Below are 18584 nucleotides of genomic sequence, written 5' to 3'. Positions count from 1 at the left end.
AGGAAGAGCCCGGCATTCAAAGGCAAATGCTAATTAACGTTGTTGGTTTTGAATCTTCAGCTCCTTTATCAACTGTGATAGCTAATTCTGACTTTTGTTGCACTCAGCCTCCTAAAATAATGCCTAACTTAGATGCCCGACCATTTGTAGAGCTATTTTACACAGCTCTCCTCTCATGAAATAAAGTACGCACTTTTATGAAAAGTAATCCAGCTGTATTGTTACCCCGGGAATATTCAGGGTTATTCAGACCCTAACTGAAGCAGAGGATTCACTGGACGTGTTCTGGTTCTGGACGGAACCCAGGGCAGCTCCCAGAGCAGGTCCTTAGGGAACAGGGACAGGGACAGGGCTCTGAGGCCGCGCCACCACCAGGAGGTCATCAGCATCTCACAGGGGCCCCCACGATCTGACACCTCAGGTTTCGGAGTCCCAGACAGAGACCTCAGAGGCTCAGCACGAAGGGTGGAGGCCTGGTCCCTTGCCCGACAGTCTCACCACACTGCACCCGGCTGGGGGTTGCTCCCCAATGGAATGGGGGTGCGAGCACCCGAAGACCAAGAGCGATCAAAGGGAAAGGAGGCTCCCTGGCGTCCCCAGTGAGCACTGCTCGCCGGACCCTCCCGCGTGTCACTGCGCTTTGCCTGAACCAGCGCCGCTCACCTTCCCCGCTCACCCGGCCCGAGGAGCCCCGACAGCACCTGCAGCGCAGCGGTGGACCCTCTGGAGGACGGCGTCCCAGACCCCTCGGTGCTCGAGTGAAAATTAGCCCAGAAATACTCCGAGGTGCCTGACTCTGGGGCAGTGGACAGAGCATCATCCGGGGACGCCTGAGACACTGCGCTCCCAGGTTCCAAACCCCAAGGTCAGAATGACCCCATGGTCACTGGCTTGAAGCCCAAGGTCACCAGCTTGAGCCCAAAGGTCGCCAGCTTGAGCAGGGGTCACTGGCGCCCCTTGGGCCCCTGGGTCAGGGCACAAAGGAAAAGCAATTAATGAACAATTAAAGTGACACAACTAGGAAATGATGCTTCTCATCTCTCTCCCTTCCTGTCTTTCTCGCTAAAAATAAATTTTTAAAAAATTCTAAGGAGTGAACTTAAGCAAAAGTAAATGTCTTTATTCCACTCCAGACTACTTTTATAAATTCTTCATGGTTTTATCTAATATAAAAAATATACAAAATGAATACAGGAAGACATAAATCTTAGTTGATTTTCTATCTTCTCTAAACCTATAAAATGCCCACAGAACACTCCTTATGTTGGTAGGAAATCTACCAAATGAAAGAGAACACAAATTAATTTTCTTGGAAGCTGATTTCAGCTAAGTCTCCTCAACCATTTAGCTGACCAGCTCCCACCTGGTATAACTTTATGACTAACACTAGAAATAAACTACTCGGCAGTGGAGAGTAAGTACTAGTAACTGGCTTAGGAAGAAGTCGCTCCCAGACTTTTCTAACTTATACCTGGGAAGACAATTCTAGAATATCATCCCTGTAGTAAATACGTCATCAGAGGCTCTCTGATCCAGTCAGAAGAAGGTATGAAGATCTGAAACACGCTACAACACGAACCTTGAAAGCAGCACGCGCAGTGAAAGCAGAGACACACAGAGCCGCGTGTTGTCCAGTTCTGCTCGTAGGAACTGTCCAGAAGAGACAGCGCCAGACACATCAGAGGCTGCCGGGCGGTGGCGGGAGGGGACAGGGGAGAGTGACCGCTGATGGGGACGGGCTTCTTCCTGGAGCAATGAAAACGTCCTGTAATCAGACAGTGGTGACGGCTGCACAGCCTCGTGAACATACAGAAAACCAGTGAATTGCACACTTTGAAGGGGTGGATTTTATGTGAATCACTACTCAGAAATTAAAAAAAAACTACAGGGAGGGAGGAGGCTTAATGAGAGGTTTGGCATGAAGATAAATTGTTTTAAGGGCCTAAGAAAGGCATAGAATTTGGTATTTCTGTCGAGGCGAAGATAAAGAGTGGGAGAAAAAGGGCATAGAAGAAAACACCTGATAGTTACATCCTTGGAGTCTAAACTTTTTTGGGGGAAAGGTTTTAATTACCTCGCTCAAATCATGAGACAAATCCTTATTGCTCGTTAAGCACTAAAAACACCGCCTGCAGCCTCTCGTGGTTCTCCCAGTCCACGAACTGTGCAGCCGTCTCAGCTGCACATCAAGCAGTTTCACTGTGTTGCAGCAGCACCCTCACTCGAGCTTTGTAAGAACTTCTTATTTATTTGGAATAAAAGCTCGGTCTGCCGACCATGCCAGGAAATCCTATCCTAACCATCTATACTTGCCCCAGTGAAACTCAGAGACCCCCCTGGACTCTCTTTTCCTCATTCCCTGCATTGTACTCTGTGTTTTCAGTCTGAGTTAACTGAGAAGCCGTCTTGTTCTGTGAGCTAAGCACATTCCTTCAAAACCACAGGCATCCTCTCCTCGTTGGGCCCGTGAGGATCACAACATTGGCACGCAGGTAGAAAGAGAACTCAGTTTGCTTTTCCCAGCACACCCCTGGTGACCTCAGGGAACCCCACTTGAGTGGGAGAGGAGTCCGGGTGATTCCTGCGTGCTGACCACGTCCGGTGTCCCCCACGGTTCTGTAGTGACCGGCCCGTCCCCGGCACCGTTCCACAGCACTAGCCACGGAATCGCGTGAGCTCTAGCCTTCCGGGAGCAGGTGGGGTTCCAGGAGAACAGGTCCCAGCAGAGAGCAGCCCTGGGGCGCTTCCCTTTCCAGGACAGCCCTCCAGAGAGGCCTTCCTGCGGCCCGGCGAGGTGACGGGTTGAACTGTCTCCCAGGAAGGAACAGGCTGGCACGGCAGGAGAGCATTCTACATCGACATCAGACTGGGTCCCGTCCGACACAGCCCGGATCACTCCGAGCACTAAGGAAATACTGAACAAACTGATGAACAAGCTGAGTCAGCACCGCCATCAAAAAAGAGCTAGGAAAGGGTTTCCTATGGGCTTTGTTCCTCCGGGCCACGCAGGGCCACACCTGAGCTGGTGAATCATAGCAGCTCCACGGGAGAGTCAAGAGGAGGAAAACTAAGAATAGAAGAGATAGGAGACCTCACGGTTTGAGAGAAAGGGCAAGTCCTCCTTTTGGGTCGCCTCTCGTTTTAGCTGGTCGTGGGAAGACGGCCAGTTCTGCAAGCGAAGATCTAACTGCAAGAGAGGAAAAATGAAAGTACAGTCTTCACAAATAAAAAGCATCAATTTGGGCTCAAGCACAGTGTACTGACGGCCACACGGCAATACTCCTAATGACAAACATAATTTACAATGTAACTGTAAAGTCTCATGAAGTTGCTTGTGCTTAGAACAGCAACGCCCTGAGCGGCAGCTGCATTCCGATACATCCCTGCAGTCACCGTGTTCCTGATGCTCCCTCTCAGAGTGAGCCCACAAGGGAAACAGAGCGACTTTCCCATCATGGTAAGTTGAAGCTTAAGGACTTGCGGCTGGCAAGCAGAATTCAGTCATTTGAGTTACGGGCAGAGAGGAATGGAGTGACACACACATAAAACAGAAAGCCATTGCTACTCAATGATCAAAGCATTCAACATCGAGTTTATTGCCATAAAGCATATCCTTGTGTGTTCATCTGCACTGTACAGTGTTTTCCAAAGATGAGAAATAATGGGCTTATTCTGCTTTTAAACACATCACTTTCAAAGTTCATAAAGTTCACTGAAGTAACCACACTAATGGTGGAATTGGGCTTGCTTGTTCTGTTTTTAAAAAAGACGTTTTCAAATTGGAACTAAGAGTCATGGAGGTTTTAAAAATGAATATATTTAAATTCGAGGCAATGTGTTAAGATACCCTTTGCACCAAAATATTTTCTACCTTTTGTGAAGGGAAGAGCTGGGTGTAACCTAGGGTTATGAGAACTCTGGAAGGGTAAACTAAGGAGGGACTTAATCAAATATATATTTTATAAAATAAGCCTGACCCAGCAGAGGCTCAGTGGACAGAGCGTTAGACTGGGATGCGGAGGACCCAGGTTTGAGACCCTGAGGTCGCCATCTTGAGTGTGGGCTCATCTGGTTTCAGCAAAGCTCACCAGCTTGGACCCAAGGCCACTGGCTCGAGTAAGGGGTTACTTGGTCTGCTGAAGGCCCATGGTCAAGGCACATGTGAGAAAGCAATCAATGAACAACTAAGGTATCGCAATGAAAAACTGATGATTGATGCTTCTCATCTCTCTCCATTCCTGTCTGTCTGTCCCTATCTATCTGTCTCTGTAAAAAAAAAAAAAAAAAAAAAAAAAAAAAAAAAAAAAAAGCACAGAAACGAGTAAGTTATAGCAGGAAGACATTAACACAGCAGCTGACGAATTCCCTGACCATAAGGGCTGTAAAAACTACAGAGATTATTATGTTTTCCCTTGGAGACTAAGAGGAACACAGATAATCTTTCTGTCAGATGCAATATTACTAACAACAGGGAACTGTCACAGGTAATGCCTTGAGTTTCCTGTGCTTTTGCCACTAGTGGGAGAAACAGACAAAAGAGGGGACCCCAGGCCAAGCCTCTACGTCCCCCTCAGCCTGACCACCTGACTCCCTTGGGGACTGAGTAGTTTTCAACACCTGAGTTTTCTGGCGAACATTATACATGTATCATTCCAAGAATTAAAAGTTTGGATGAAAATAATACTGAAAATGTATTTAAATTCCCTGCTCTTTTTTCTCCTTCCTTCGGATTTACAAATTGTATTTTTTCATATTATGTTATCAAACTCATTATAAAAATAAAAGGGAATAAACAGCCATAATCCAACTACCCAGAAACCACCAGGTAACAGTATATATGGGACATAATTCAAGGCCTTAAGACAATGAGACCTCAATCCTCACAAAGTATTTTCTCGAGTTTGTTACTATGCTAAACATTCTATACTCATAGTCTCATTTCGACCCCACAAGCCAACACGATGTTACTATTCCTATTTTAGAGATGAAGAAAACCAGACTTTGGGAATTTATCAAGGACACATAAGAAGCCACAAAGCCTAAATTCAAACCCCTTCGTCCATCTCCAAAGACTGACTTCACTTGTCACATTATCCCCTAAAAGGCCAAGGACTGCCATGAATTTTAAGGGCCCCCCTACAAAGTTTTCAAAGAAGATATATTTTCTTCCTACCATTTCCCACCCCTTCCCTTTTCCAACTTGCCCAAGCTTGGAAACATACAAACAAGCTCACTGAGATCTCCTGAAACGCCAAGGCGACTTCCAGTGGGGGAAGGACACAGGCTGTGACAGAGCATTCCCTCTGCACAGCTCTGCCCTGGGTTTGAGACAGGAAGGACATGACACTCAAGTCTAAACATGCATCAGCTAATCCCGAAAAACCGGCACACTAATAACCCAAAATGTTTTACCCAGAGTGAAGACACGTGAGCCACTCAGGCAAGTAGAACAGTGACTGCATCTGCAGAAAATGTGTTCATACACAAGCTACCAGAAAAACACAAAACAAAAACCAATCAAATGTGCACAGAGCCAGGAAGGCAGAGCTGCCGACAAGGGGAGAGTTTGTTTAAACAGGAAAAGAAAGGCTCACTTCGATGGCCTGTACTCAGAGGTGAGCTCCGGGTTCAAAGAGATGTGAGGATACTGCTCCCAACTTACTCTGGCCCAAAAAGGCGCAGAAGGAAGACCATCAGGAAGAATATGGAGAACAGAGAGGAGCCAGGCAAGTTTGATACACGTGTAAGAAGACTAAGCCACGCTTTCTTGTTCTGACTGGGGTGAGAACAGTGCGCATGAAGTGGAAGAAAGGTTACCCCGAGGGGACACAAGGCCACTAGTTCAGCCTTGGCTGGGGTCAGTCCTGCTTCTCTTCCACTAAATATGGATGAAAACGCAGCCTCACGGGGCTATTGTTATCATCTCAGCTAGGCAGGCATGTTGCTTAAAAAACAAACAAACAAAAACCCCCAATGACATGTGCTACTAGTTTATGCAATATATGGTTTCCTTTTATTTGTGAGGGGGTTAAAATAGGAAAGTTGGATTAATCAAGTTATCACTGTAATTAAAATATCTTTCTGATTAGTTTGCTAATACCTGATGCAGTTATGTGCAACTGTAGCACACACCCCTGTGGGAAAACAGTGACCATGTGCCTGCAGGGGGCTGATGGGTGGCGATGTCAATGGTGGTGTTCTCTCAACGGCGCTGTCAATGGTGGTGTTCTCTCAACGGCGCTGTCAATGGTGGTGTTATCTCTACGGCGCTGTCAATGGTGGTGTTCTCTCAACGGCCTCTGTGTCCGGATCAGAGTGGCTGGGTGTAAACCTGTGAAGCAACGACGAACAAACACGATGTCACTTTGACCTGGAAATCTTTTCTTTCAGACTGAATGCGTTCCCACCCTTCCATGACTCTTCTCCCTAAGTTTCCTTTTCTCCTTACGGCTCCCTCCCTGTGTCCCTGAACTCTGGCCAGCGGACCTGTACGTCTGCGTCGGAGCTTCTCAGAATCGCTTACAGTTACCTGCTAAAAACAAAACAAACAAACTTTGTAAGGAAGAAGGGATAGCTCCCTGGAATGTAGTCAACATGTTCTCCTTTGCCTTCTTTATACTTTATTCAAACAGAAATATAAAAAGTAACTGTACTTTCATTCATTCATTCACTCATTCATTTTATTCATAGCAAGATAGACACACACACACACACACACACACACACACGGAGAGAGATGAGAAGCATGAATGCATAGTTGTGGCACCTTAGTTGCTCACTAATTGCTTTCTCACACGTTCACACGTGCCTTGACCAGGGGCTCAAGCTGAGCCAGTGACCCCCTCCTCAAGCCAGCAACCTTGGGGTCACGTCGATGATCCCACACTCAAGCCACATGAGCCTGTGTTTAAGCCTGGCAGCCTCAGGGTTTTGAACCTGGTACTTCAGCATCCCAGGTCGATGCTCTATCCACTGTGCCACCACCTGGTCAGGCTATTTATTTATTTGTTTTAGTGAGAGACAGAAAGGGAGATAAGAACAATAACTCATAGTGGTAGCACCTTAGTTATTCACTGAATGCTTCTCAAATGTGCCTTGACAATGGGGCTCAAGTTGAGCCAGTGACCCCTTGCTCAAGTCAATGACGTTGGGCTCAATCCAGCGACCTGGGGGTTTCAAACCCAGGACATCAGCATCCCAGGTCGACGACATTCTATCCACTGGGCCACCACTGCTCAGGCAAAAGTGAATTAACTTTTATCCAGATAATTAAGGATCAGTCTACTATCCTTACACACGCTTATACAAGCGGATGCCAGCATGTGTCCTAGACGCTTGGGCACTAGGGGAAAAAGGGGGTCCTTAACCCTTTGAGCAGTGAGTTATCTTCGTGCTTGCTGACCCCCAGAAGTGAGTTTTCTTTTTCAAAAAATAAAATGAGTTCCAGTTTCTGTTTTATTAACTTAAAACCATGTTTGTTTGATAAACAATTTATGAAAACAAGAAGAACATACATTTGCCTTTTTTTAACATTGCCTTACACATTTTTAAAATACAAATTTTTGTATGATTATACTCTGGATGGTCAGGAGACACGAGGATGTACATGAACGTTTGAACTACTCAAAGGGTTAATAAAATGCAGCAGAGATCACATAAATTTGAGCACTCAACATTGAAGCTAATTAGCCAGAACAACTCAAAGTTAAGCAACACGGCAAGTCCTTATCTTCACATTCAAAGAAAAATGCATGAACTGCCTAAGCCAGTGGTCAGCAAACTCATTAGTCAACAGAGCCAAATAGCAACAGTACAACGATTAAAATTTCTTTTGAGAGCCAAAGTTTTTTAACTTAAACTATATAGGTAGGTACACTGTTATTAACTTAATTAGGGTACTCCTAAGCTGGCCTTTGCTAAACACTCAAGGGGCCAAAGAGCCGCATGTGGCTTGCGAGCTGTGGTTTGCCGACCTCTGGCCTAAGCAATATAGCATCTTAAAAAAATTCATATTTAAGGGCCTGGCTGGTTGGCTCAGTGGTAGAGCGTCAGCCTAGCGTGCAGGAGTCCCGGGTTCGATTCCCGGCCAGGGCACACAGGAGAAGCGCCCATTTTCTACTCCACCCCTCTCCCTCTCCTTCCTCTCTGTCTCTCTCTTCCCCTCCCGCAGCCAAGGCTCCACTGGAGCAAAGTTGGCCCAGGCACTGAGGATGGCTCTGTGGCCTCTGCCTCAGGCGCTAGAATGGCTCTGGTTGTAACAGAGTGATGCCCCAGATGGGCAGAGCATTGCCCCCTGGTGGGCATGCCGGCTGGATCCCGGTCGGGCGCATCCGGGAGTCTGACTGCCTCCCTGTTTCCAACTTCAGAAAAATATGAAAAAAAAATTTATTTCCAACTATTCTGTGGCTATTAACATCTCAGGATTGCTTTTAAAGGTCAAAAACACTGAACTGTCTGGAAACACTGTGAATAGAAACAGTATTAAACTGTGACTTTCATTTTTAAAATTTTGATCAATAAGGAGGAAAATAATAAAGTTAAGCAGTCAAAAGAAATAGTAAAAAAGGACAGTCATTCATATATACAGATAACATGAACAGTAAAGATTCACTTCCAGTTGATTCAATCCTATTTACAATTTAAAATATAAGATACACTTCATTTGTCAAGAAGTGACCATAATTAGCCCCAGGAAAGGAACTATCTGTTAGCTTTTGAACATGATCTCATATCTTGTCACAGGAAAAGAACTTGGATGGAATCTATAGGTAGTTATCACCCTCACAAGAAGAAAATTCAAGGCACTGCTGCATGTATGAACTCCCACGTGACTCAAAGGGAAGGAGCGGCCGCCAGGGCTACCTGCGCCTGCGCACGGCTGTCCTGCAGCGGCGGGTTCCCAGGTCCTCCCCGGCCGCTCCTGCCGCTGAACCAGGTGCAGCCGCGCGGCTGGTCTGTCCGCGGAACCTCGGTGCCCTGACCTCCGGTCCGATTCAGGTGGAGCTTCAGAGTCACTGCCGTTCGTGTCTGCAGCCTGAGAGGCTTCTGCTTGCAAGCTTGAGTTCAAATGGAATGAGAGCATAATAGCGATTGAATAGTAATGCTGAATACAAAATATTTATAATTACCTTATCTCATATATAAAATCAGACTTCAGAGAAATCACAGACTTCACAATTAATAGTAAACATTAAGTAAAACTTTTGAAAAAAAATGAGTACATGCAACCTTGCAGTATGGATTTCTTAAACATGATATAAAAGGCACAAACCATCCTGAAAAAAAAAAGAGAGAAATATAACTACATTAAAATTATTACATTGTATTAAGGATACTTAAAAATAATGGAAAACAAGCCACAAACTGAAAGAAGTTATTTTGTAGCACATATACAAAAAAGAAGATTAGTATCCAGAATGCATGAATAATTGCTCTGATTTAAAGGAACAAAACCAAGAGAAAAATGTGTAGCACCTCAGGAAGCACTTAACAAAAGAATAACACAAATAGATCAACTTAAGTAAATATGTTCAACTCTATTAGGAATCAAGAAAATGGCCAATAAGACTGACTGGGGATGGCACAGAACAGAGTGTCAACCTGGGACGTTGAAGACTCAGGTTCAAAACCCTGAGGTCACCAGCATGAGTATAAGGCTGCCAGCTTGAGCACTGGATCATAGACGTGGTCCCATAGTTGTCTTGAACCCAAAGTCATTGTCTTGAGCCCAAAGTCACTGGCTTGGCCTGACCAGGCAGTGGCACAGTGGACAGAGCGCTGGACTGGGACATGGAGAACCCACGTTCGAGACCCCGAGGTCGCCAGTTTGAGTGCGGGCTCATCTGGTTTGAGCAAAGCTCACCAGCTTGGACCCAAGGTTGCTAGCTTGAGCAAGGGGTTACTCCGTCTGCTGAAGGCCCACAGCCGAGACACTTGTGAGAAAGCAATCAATGAACAACTAAGGTGTCACAACGAAAAACTGATGATTGATGCTTCTCATCTCTCTCCGTTCCTGTCTGTATGTCCCTATCTATACTTCTCCTGACTCTCTCTCTGTCCCTGGTTAAAAAAAAAAGAAAAAGAAAAAAGTAAAGTCACTGACTTGGCTGGAGCCCTCTGGTCAAGGCAGGTCTGAGAAGCAATCAATGAACAACTAAAGTGACATGACTATGAGTTGATGCTTCTCATCTCTCTCCCTTCTTGCCTGCCTGTCTGTTTCTCTCTTGCCCCTAAACAACAAGAAAAAAATGCCAATAAAACCACAAAATGCTGTTGTCCACATCAGACTAGCATGAGGTAAACACCTGTCCACATGGAACCCGGCAAGTACCGATGGAAACTCTCACCCACTGTAGGCAGGGTGCTGAGTCACTTTGGAAAACAGTATTTCCAGTCATTCCACTCCTAGGTAGATGACTAAGTGAGCTCTTACACATATACAGAGATTCCTAGTAGTATTTGTTTCTAAGAGCCAAAAGCTAGAAGCAGCTCAAATATTTCTTAACAACAGAATAGATAAATTGAGAATATTCATACAATGAAATGCTTACTAAGTGGCAGCAAAAAGAAATACACTAACATGAACTGTCCGAGATAAATCTAAAAGGAACGTGTTTAACCAAAAGAGCAAGTCACTGAAGAATACGTGCAAATCTAAAAAATAGTTTACTGAAAAATGTGTGTAAATAAAGCTAGCAATAAAAATGAACAGAAAACTCAGAATGGTGGTCCAGGGTGCTGGGGGGGCGTCTGGTTGGGGGAGGGAGATCGGAAGGGTCTGGTTTTGTTTGAGTCCTCAAGCCTGGCAATGGGTACTTGTTTTTTATCATTCTTCTCTAAACTGAGTGTCTATAATCTTTCATTTGTAAGATATATTCTAAAATTTAAAAAATGTATATACTACTGATATATTGTGAAAAGAAACAGAAGAAACCCACGAGAAACAATGACCGACTTGGAAAGGGTGCTCTCTGACCCCAGCACCAGAGTGTGCTCGCAAAGATCATTCTTCTTTAAAAGGAAGCGGGACCTCCTCGAAGTAACAGCTGATTGGACTCAAGTCTGGGACAGGCACTGTACAAGATGAACCTGAAACACCTGCTACAGGAGAAGGCAGGGCTGTGATCTAAAACATATGGGAGTTGATACTTCCTGCTTCTCGCCCCCTTCCCTCTCCCCCCCCCCCCCCTCTCTCTCCAGTGTCAACAGGACCAGAAGCCACACTGAAGAGAATTCCAAGTGAGTACCAAATCTGAACCTAAGATTTCAGGATTAACTTAATACCACCACGTAGAATCCTCCAATTAATTCAAGGTCATTTGTGGAAAAAAAAAAAAAAAAAAAACAACACACAAAAAACCAACGATATTGGTCCAAAGCTGAAATGTAATGTCTCAAAATAATTTGGAAACTATATTAATCCCTTTGGGTAAGCTAGTCTTCAAACACAAAACAGGTACTTGTAAGGTAAGTTATCTGTATAAGATCATTTCTCTAGTAGAGAAGTTTACAGAAAAGCAAATGGTAATAAATATAACTATTGATCTATGTAAACACAAATTAAAATTATATATATATTATTTATTTATTTTTATTTTTATTTATTTTTTGTATATTTCTGAAGTTGGAAACGGGGAGGCAGTCAGACAGACTCCCGCATGCCCCCGACCGGGATCCAACCAGCACGCCCAGCAGGGGGCGATGCTCAGCCCATCTGGGGCACCGCTCTGTTGTGTCCAGAGCCATCCTAGCGCTTGAGGCAGAGGCCACAGAGCCATCCTCAGCGCCCGGGCCAACTTTGCTCCAATGGAGCCTCCGCTGTCGGAGAGGAAGAGAGAGACAGAGAGGAAGGAGAGGGGGAGTGGTGGAGAAGCAGATGGGCCCTTCTCCTGTGTGCCCTGGCCGGGAATCGAACCCGGGACTTCCGCACGCCAGGCCGACGCTCTACCACTGAGCCAAACGGCCAGGGCCACAAATTAAAATTATAAATAAATAAATATAACTATTGAAAATACTACTTATTCAATTATAGATTGTTTATACTTCTTTTTCCTATCTACCTACACTGACAGACAAGGACCAAATTTATCTATCTAGGTGTGTAATTAAGCAATTAATATTTGTTGAAAGACTTAAGGTCATTCAATCTATCCTCCAATTTTTATTTATTTACTTTACTTTTTTTTTTTTTTTTTTTAGAGAGAGGGAGAGAGACAGGCAGGAAAAGAGAGAGATGAGAAACATCAACTCGGAGTTGTGGCACTTTAGCTGTTCATTGATGGCTTCTCAAAGGTGCCCTGACTGGGGGACTCCAGTCAGGCCAGTGATACCCTTTGCTCAAGCTTGGGCTTCAGGCCATCCTTTGGACTGAAGCCAGCTACCCTGAGATTGTGTCGATGATCCTGCACTCAAGCTGGCAAACCTGCTGCTCAAACCAGATGAGCCCGCGCTCAGGCTGGCGACCTCAGTGTCCCGGTCAACACTCTATCCATGTGTCACCACGGGCCAGGCTACAAGCCTGCGCTCAGGCTGGTGACCTGTGTCCCCAGGTCAACAGGTCAACACTCTATCCATGTGTCACCACGGGCCAGGCTACGAGCCTGCGCTCAGGCTGGTGACCTGTGTCCCCGGTCACCACTCTATCCAGGTGTCACCACCGGCCAGGCTATGAGCCCGCGCTCAGGCTGCGACCTGTGTCCCTGGTCAACACTCCATCCATGTGTCACCACAGGCCAGGCTATGAGCCCGCGCTCAGGCTGGCGACCTCAGTGTCCCCGGTCACCACTCTATCCAGGTGTCACCATGGGCCAGGCTATGGGCCCGCGCTCAGGCTGGTGACCTGTGTCCCCGGTCACCACTCTATCCAGGTGTCACCACGGGCCAGGTTATGAGCCCGCGCTCAGGCTGGTGACCTCAGTGTCCCCGGTCAACACTCTATCCAGGTGTCACCACGGGCCAGGCTACGAGCCTGCGCTCAGGCTGGTGACCTGTGTCCCCAGGTCAACAGGTCAACACTCTATCCATGTGTCACCACGGGCCAGGCTACGAGCCTGCGCTCAGGCTGGTGACCTGTGTCCCCGGTCACCACTCTATCCAGGTGTCACCACCGGCCAGGCTATGAGCCCGCGCTCAGGCTGCGACCTGTGTCCCTGGTCAACACTCCATCCATGTGTCACCACAGGCCAGGCTATGAGCCCGCGCTCAGGCTGGCGACCTCAGTGTCCCCGGTCACCACTCTATCCAGGTGTCACCATGGGCCAGGCTATGGGCCCGCGCTCAGGCTGGTGACCTGTGTCCCCGGTCACCACTCTATCCAGGTGTCACCACGGGCCAGGTTATGAGCCCGCGCTCAGGCTGGTGACCTCAGTGTCCCCGGTCAACACTCTATCCAGGTGTCACCACGGGCCAGGCTATGAGCCCGCGCTCAGGCTGGCAACCTCAGTGTCCCCGGTCACCACTCTATCCAGGTGTCACCACAGGCCAGGCTATGAGCCCACGCTCAGGCTGGTGACCTGTGTCCCCGGTCACCACTCTATCCAGGTGTCACCACGGGCCAGGCTATGAGCCCGCGCTCAGGCTGGTGACCTGTGTCCCCGGTCACCACTCTATCCAGGTGTCACCACAGGCCAGGCTATGAGCCTGCGCTCAGGCTGGCGACCTGTGTCCCCGGTCAACAATCTATCCATGTGTCACCACGGCCAGGCTATCCTCCCATTTCTAGGTAACGTGATATCTAAATTAATAACCTTTACAGATAAGTATCTGCACCATTCTTTAAAATTTGTAGATAAAGATTATATAACACTCTTAATACCTAGTAAGAAAAATTAGGCCTAATTTTTCTCAGAAAGAAATCTGAATGATACTCAGTAGAACTCCAAAAAGTTCATAATATATGAATTTTTTTTTTTTTTTACCGAGACAGAGAGAGAGTTAGAGAGAGGGATAGATAGGGACAGACAGGAACGGAGAGAGATGAGAAGCATCAATCATCAGTTTTTCGTTGCGATACCTTAGTTGTTCATTGATTGATTTCTCATATTTGTCTTGACCACGGGCCTTCAGCAGACTGAGCAACCCCTTATCGAGTCAGAGACCTTAGGTCCAAGCTGGTGAGCTTTGCTTAAACCAGATGAGCCCGCGTTCAAGCTGGCGACCTCGAGGTCTCGAACCTGGGTTCTCCACATCCCAGTCCGACGCTGCATCCACTGCGCCACCGCCTGATCAGGCTGTATGAGCTTATCTTTAATGAAGACGAAATTCTGTCCTTCTTCCTGTAAAAATAACGATAGCAATATTAAATAAATCATCCCTAAAGGGTAACATCTTCCTTCACTAATCTCAGATACATTCAATTTACTGACGCTATTAACAAAGACATTAATTACACTTGCAATTTATGAAGTACAAGAAATGTTTCTATTAGAATCTGAACTGTGATGATTAGTTTATTCCCCATAAGCAAATGCACAATAATTAGATGGCGACTATTCACTACTCGTCTCCGGAGACAAATCAGTTCCTCAGAAACGAAAGCTTCTGCACCGTGACTAGTTTCCAAGCCTTCTAGTCGGTTTTCATTTGACAAGTCTTCCTCCCACACACAGAATGCACGTTCAAATCCCTTGTAATAATGTCAGCTAGTAAGCTCGCAAAATCAATTCTCTGAGTAGCCTTTTCAAATGCATTTCACCACGAGGCTACACTCCTTCTGTACACCCTCAACTTTATTTAGTCCGTGTAATCCCTGTGCTCGCCGCGGCGGTACACACACTAACGGTGCTAAGCCTTGCGGTAACACAGTCGTTCACACTCACTTCACTGCATCAATGAGCCCTCTTGAGTTTAATTTTAGAAAATTCAATTGCTTAACTTCCTAACTTCTAAAAAATGTCTTCATAATGGAAAAAACTCTAAGCAAATCAAGAAAGAAAGAAAAAAAAAGAGCTTCTAGGGCTTACTGGATCCAAAGAGTCAGGAGATACCCCCACACACGAGTCAGAAACTGTAAGATAAGTCACTGCTGAGCCACCTGGACACTCCCATCCCCACCCCCCTGTGCCCGGTTGTCAGGGAAGGACCTAATCACAGAGCCTGGCCAGCAAGCTCCTCCTCCCCACGAGCTCCACAGGACTTGCTACTTATGATCCCCAGAGCGGCCACTGTACCTTGCTCTCTGCTGTATCCACACCACAGGACCGGTACACAAGCAATGCCTGATCGATCCTTTATTTAAGAAGGTGTTTACCACCACCAGTCCCCTTCCCACCGTTTTTATATTTAGCTGTGAATGCCTTTTCTGTCCCAGGCATTGTGCTGGGGACATAGGAGTCAACAAGACACTGTACCCATCCTTGTGGAGTCTATAACGAGGCTTATACCATATCCTGCGTTAATATCTATTCAAGCACTCATCACAGTAGATAATAATGGCTCAGCTCCCCTAACTGAAGTTCTGTAACCTATCTGGACCACCTCACCATATTGGAATCAGGAAGAATCCACTGTAACAGTGGTTTACCAATTTTACTGCATATTAGAATTACCTGGGTGAATGGGGTTATTAGAAATCCTGGTGCCCGGGTCAAAGCCCTTACCAGTAAGTCAGCATCTCTGGGGGGATGGAACCTAGGTGTTTAAAGCACCGTCATTCCAGGATGCTGCCAGGTCTGGCTGGGCTGGCGCGCTGTGCCGCGTACTCAACACGCTCACTCCCACGCGCACGCGCGCCTCTGCGGCGGACCCGCCTCCTCTGCCGACAAATGGACCCTGGTTTCCTCCATTCATTTATCCTTCTGAGACCCCGCCTCCTTTTGCCGAATCCTTTCTGGATCACTCCTGTGGACACTGAACTGAATTACCTGAGCTACAGCTTTCTTGAAATACTCAGTTGTACCCTGATTTATACAATTCTTTTCCCCTCCAGAATCATACTTTACAACTATCTCTAATTACTAGTTATTTGAGACCTCTTAATTTCTTAAATGACAGTATCTTTTACAGCTGAGAAGGCATCTCACACTTTTGTTTCCCAAAACATTTAGCAAAGCTCTGGTCAGCAAATGGATGACATTCAATAAACATCTCTTCATCCTGGTTTCTTCAACTGCGGGTCCTCAGGCCAGTCCGTCAGAAATTTCACGCCGGCCCACAAAAGAGTTAACCACCCGGCCTGACCCGCGGTGGCACAATAATGGGTAGAGCCCCGACCTGGAATGCTGAGGTCGCCGGGGTGAAAGCCCGTCAAGGCACATAAGAGAAACAATCAATGAACAACTAAAATGACGCAACTACTAGATGATGCTCCTCTCTCTCTTCTCTCTCTAAATATAAATAAATACAATCTTTAAAAAAAAAAAAAGCTCACCACCCTGCTGTTGTATGAGGATTACAGACCCAATGATCTTAGTCAAATTCATTTATGCTTAGGGTAGTATCTGCCTTAGTGGTCCCTGAAATAATTCTCCAACTTTCACAGGTACCCAAGTGTAAAAAGGCTAAAAACCACCAGTTTCTATGGCTTTCAGATCTACTGAATCGGCCCTGACTGGGTGGCTCAGTAAAGCACCAACCAGGCGTGCCAGAGGCTGCAGGTGTGACCCTGTCCGGGCACACACGAGAAGCAATCAACCAGTACACAACGAAATGGAACAACTAAGTGAAACAACTTTCTCTCTCTCCCTTCTTCTCTTTCTCAGGAAAAAAACCCTGAATCTCATAAATATAGTGTGTCCCCCCCTTCCGGCAGACGCGGAGACATCGCCGCGAGGACAGCAGTGTCCCCCCCCCCCCCCCCCGACGCGGTGATAGGGCTGCTCGCCCAGCGCGGGGACAGCAGTGTCCCGCACGGAGTAGGAGCGCGGGGCTCCCATACATAACTTGCCTGCGCGCCACTCAGATCGCTGGGCGTCCTGCACACTCTGAAGAACAAGCCTCCCGGAGCCTCCGGCGGGGCGTCCGTCTTACACAAGCGGGCGCCGACCTGGGGACTCGGGCACCCCCACAGCCGCCGGGCGCCCGACCGTGGAGCCCTCCGGTCTGACGGACCGCAGGGAACTCCAGGCCCGAACAGCGCCCCCCACCCCAACGCATCCCGCCCCTCGGCCCTCCGCTCCTCACCGTCGTGGACCTCGGGGTTCGCGATCCACCCAAACTCGGCGACCACCGCGACGGAAGCCGGGCGGCCCAGGAACCCCGGGCACTGCCCCAGGGCGTGCCCCGCGCCTGCCGCTACCCACACCCCGCCACCCTCCTGGGCCGCGTCGCGGCCCGCGTGGCCCCCTTGTGGCAGAAAGGCAAGGTGCACCTTAGGCTGCTCCGACAAGTCCAGGGCATCCCTGCGCGGGGCCCATCAGCCCGGTCAGTGCAGACCCCGCCCTCGCCACCTCCGGTCCCGGGTCAGCGGGAAAGCGCTCCAGGCCTCTACCTCTGGGTTCCGGCCTGTGCTGGTCCCACCCGCAAACGTCCCATGCCGGGCTTGCTGGGCAGGGCCTGCGCTCGCAAATCTCTTGGAGCCCTAGCGAGGGGCCCCGGGGTACTAGGCTCTGTGGGCAAAAGAAATGAATAGACACTTCTCCAAAGAGGACATACAGATGGCCAGTAGGCATATGAAAAAATGCTCAACATCACTAATCATTAGAGAAATGCAAATGAAAACCACAATGAGATATCACCTCACACAGGTCAGAATGGCGCTCATCAACAAAACAACACAGAATAAGTGCTGGCAAGGATGTGAAGAAAAGGGAACCCTCCTGCACTGCTGGTGGGAATGCAGACTGGTGCAGCCTCTGTGGAAAACAGTATGGAGATTCTTCAAAAAACTGAAAATCGAACTGCCTTTTGACCCAGCTATCCCACTTTTAGAAATATACCCCAAGAACACCATAGCACTGTTTGAAAAGAAGAAATGCACCCCCATGTTTATAGCAGCATTGTTCACAATAGCAAAGGTCTGGAAACAGCCCAAGTATCCGTCAGAGGACAAGTGGATTAAAAAGCTTTGGTACAGGCCCTGGCCGGTTGCCTCAGTGGTAGAGCGTCCGCCTGGTGTGTGGAAGTCCTGGGTTCGATTCCTGGCCAGGGCACACAGGAGAAGCGCCCATCTGCTTCTCCACCCCTCCCCCTCTCCTTCCTTTCTGTCTCTCTCTTCCCCTCCCGCAGCCGAGGTTCCATTGGAGCAAAGATGGCCCGGGCGCTGGGGATGGCTCCATGGCCTCTGCCTCAGGTGCTAGAGTGGCTCTGGTCGCAACAGAGCGATGCCCCGGAAGGGCAGAGCATCGCCCCCTGGTAGGCGTGCCGGGTGGATCCCGGTCGGGTGCATGCGGAAGTCTGTCTGACTGCCTCCCCGTTTCCAGCTTCAGAAAAATACAATAAATAAATAAATAAATAAATAAATAAATAGCTTTGGTACATATATACTATGGAATACTACTCAGCTATAAGAAATGATGACATCAGATCATTTACAAATAACATGGATGGACCTTGATAATATTATACGGAGTGAAATAACTAAATCAGAAAAAACTAAGAACTATATGAACCCATACATAGATGGGACATAAGAATGAGACTCAGAGACA

At 47.5% G+C, this 18584-nt stretch overlaps 1 long non-coding RNA gene across 1 annotated transcript; it reads right to left on the bottom strand.

The window, feature by feature from the left end:
- Positions 1 to 1279: 1279 nt before the first annotated feature.
- Positions 1280 to 17332, bottom strand: LOC136379996 (uncharacterized). The gene is made up of 5 exons (XR_010746833.1): positions 17306 to 17332; positions 14012 to 14273; positions 8863 to 9056; positions 6101 to 6331; positions 1280 to 1746 (listed from the first exon to the last, which is right to left on the bottom strand). It is a non-coding gene; the product is annotated as an uncharacterized lncRNA (long non-coding RNA).
- Between the last annotated feature and the right edge of the window lie 1252 nt (positions 17333 to 18584).

Source organism: Saccopteryx leptura, chromosome 8, assembly GCF_036850995.1.
Source record: "Saccopteryx leptura isolate mSacLep1 chromosome 8, mSacLep1_pri_phased_curated, whole genome shotgun sequence".
In the NCBI taxonomy this organism is placed as follows: Eukaryota; Metazoa; Chordata; class Mammalia; order Chiroptera; family Emballonuridae; genus Saccopteryx; species Saccopteryx leptura.
This window is presented reverse-complemented; position numbering and strand designations above follow the sequence as displayed.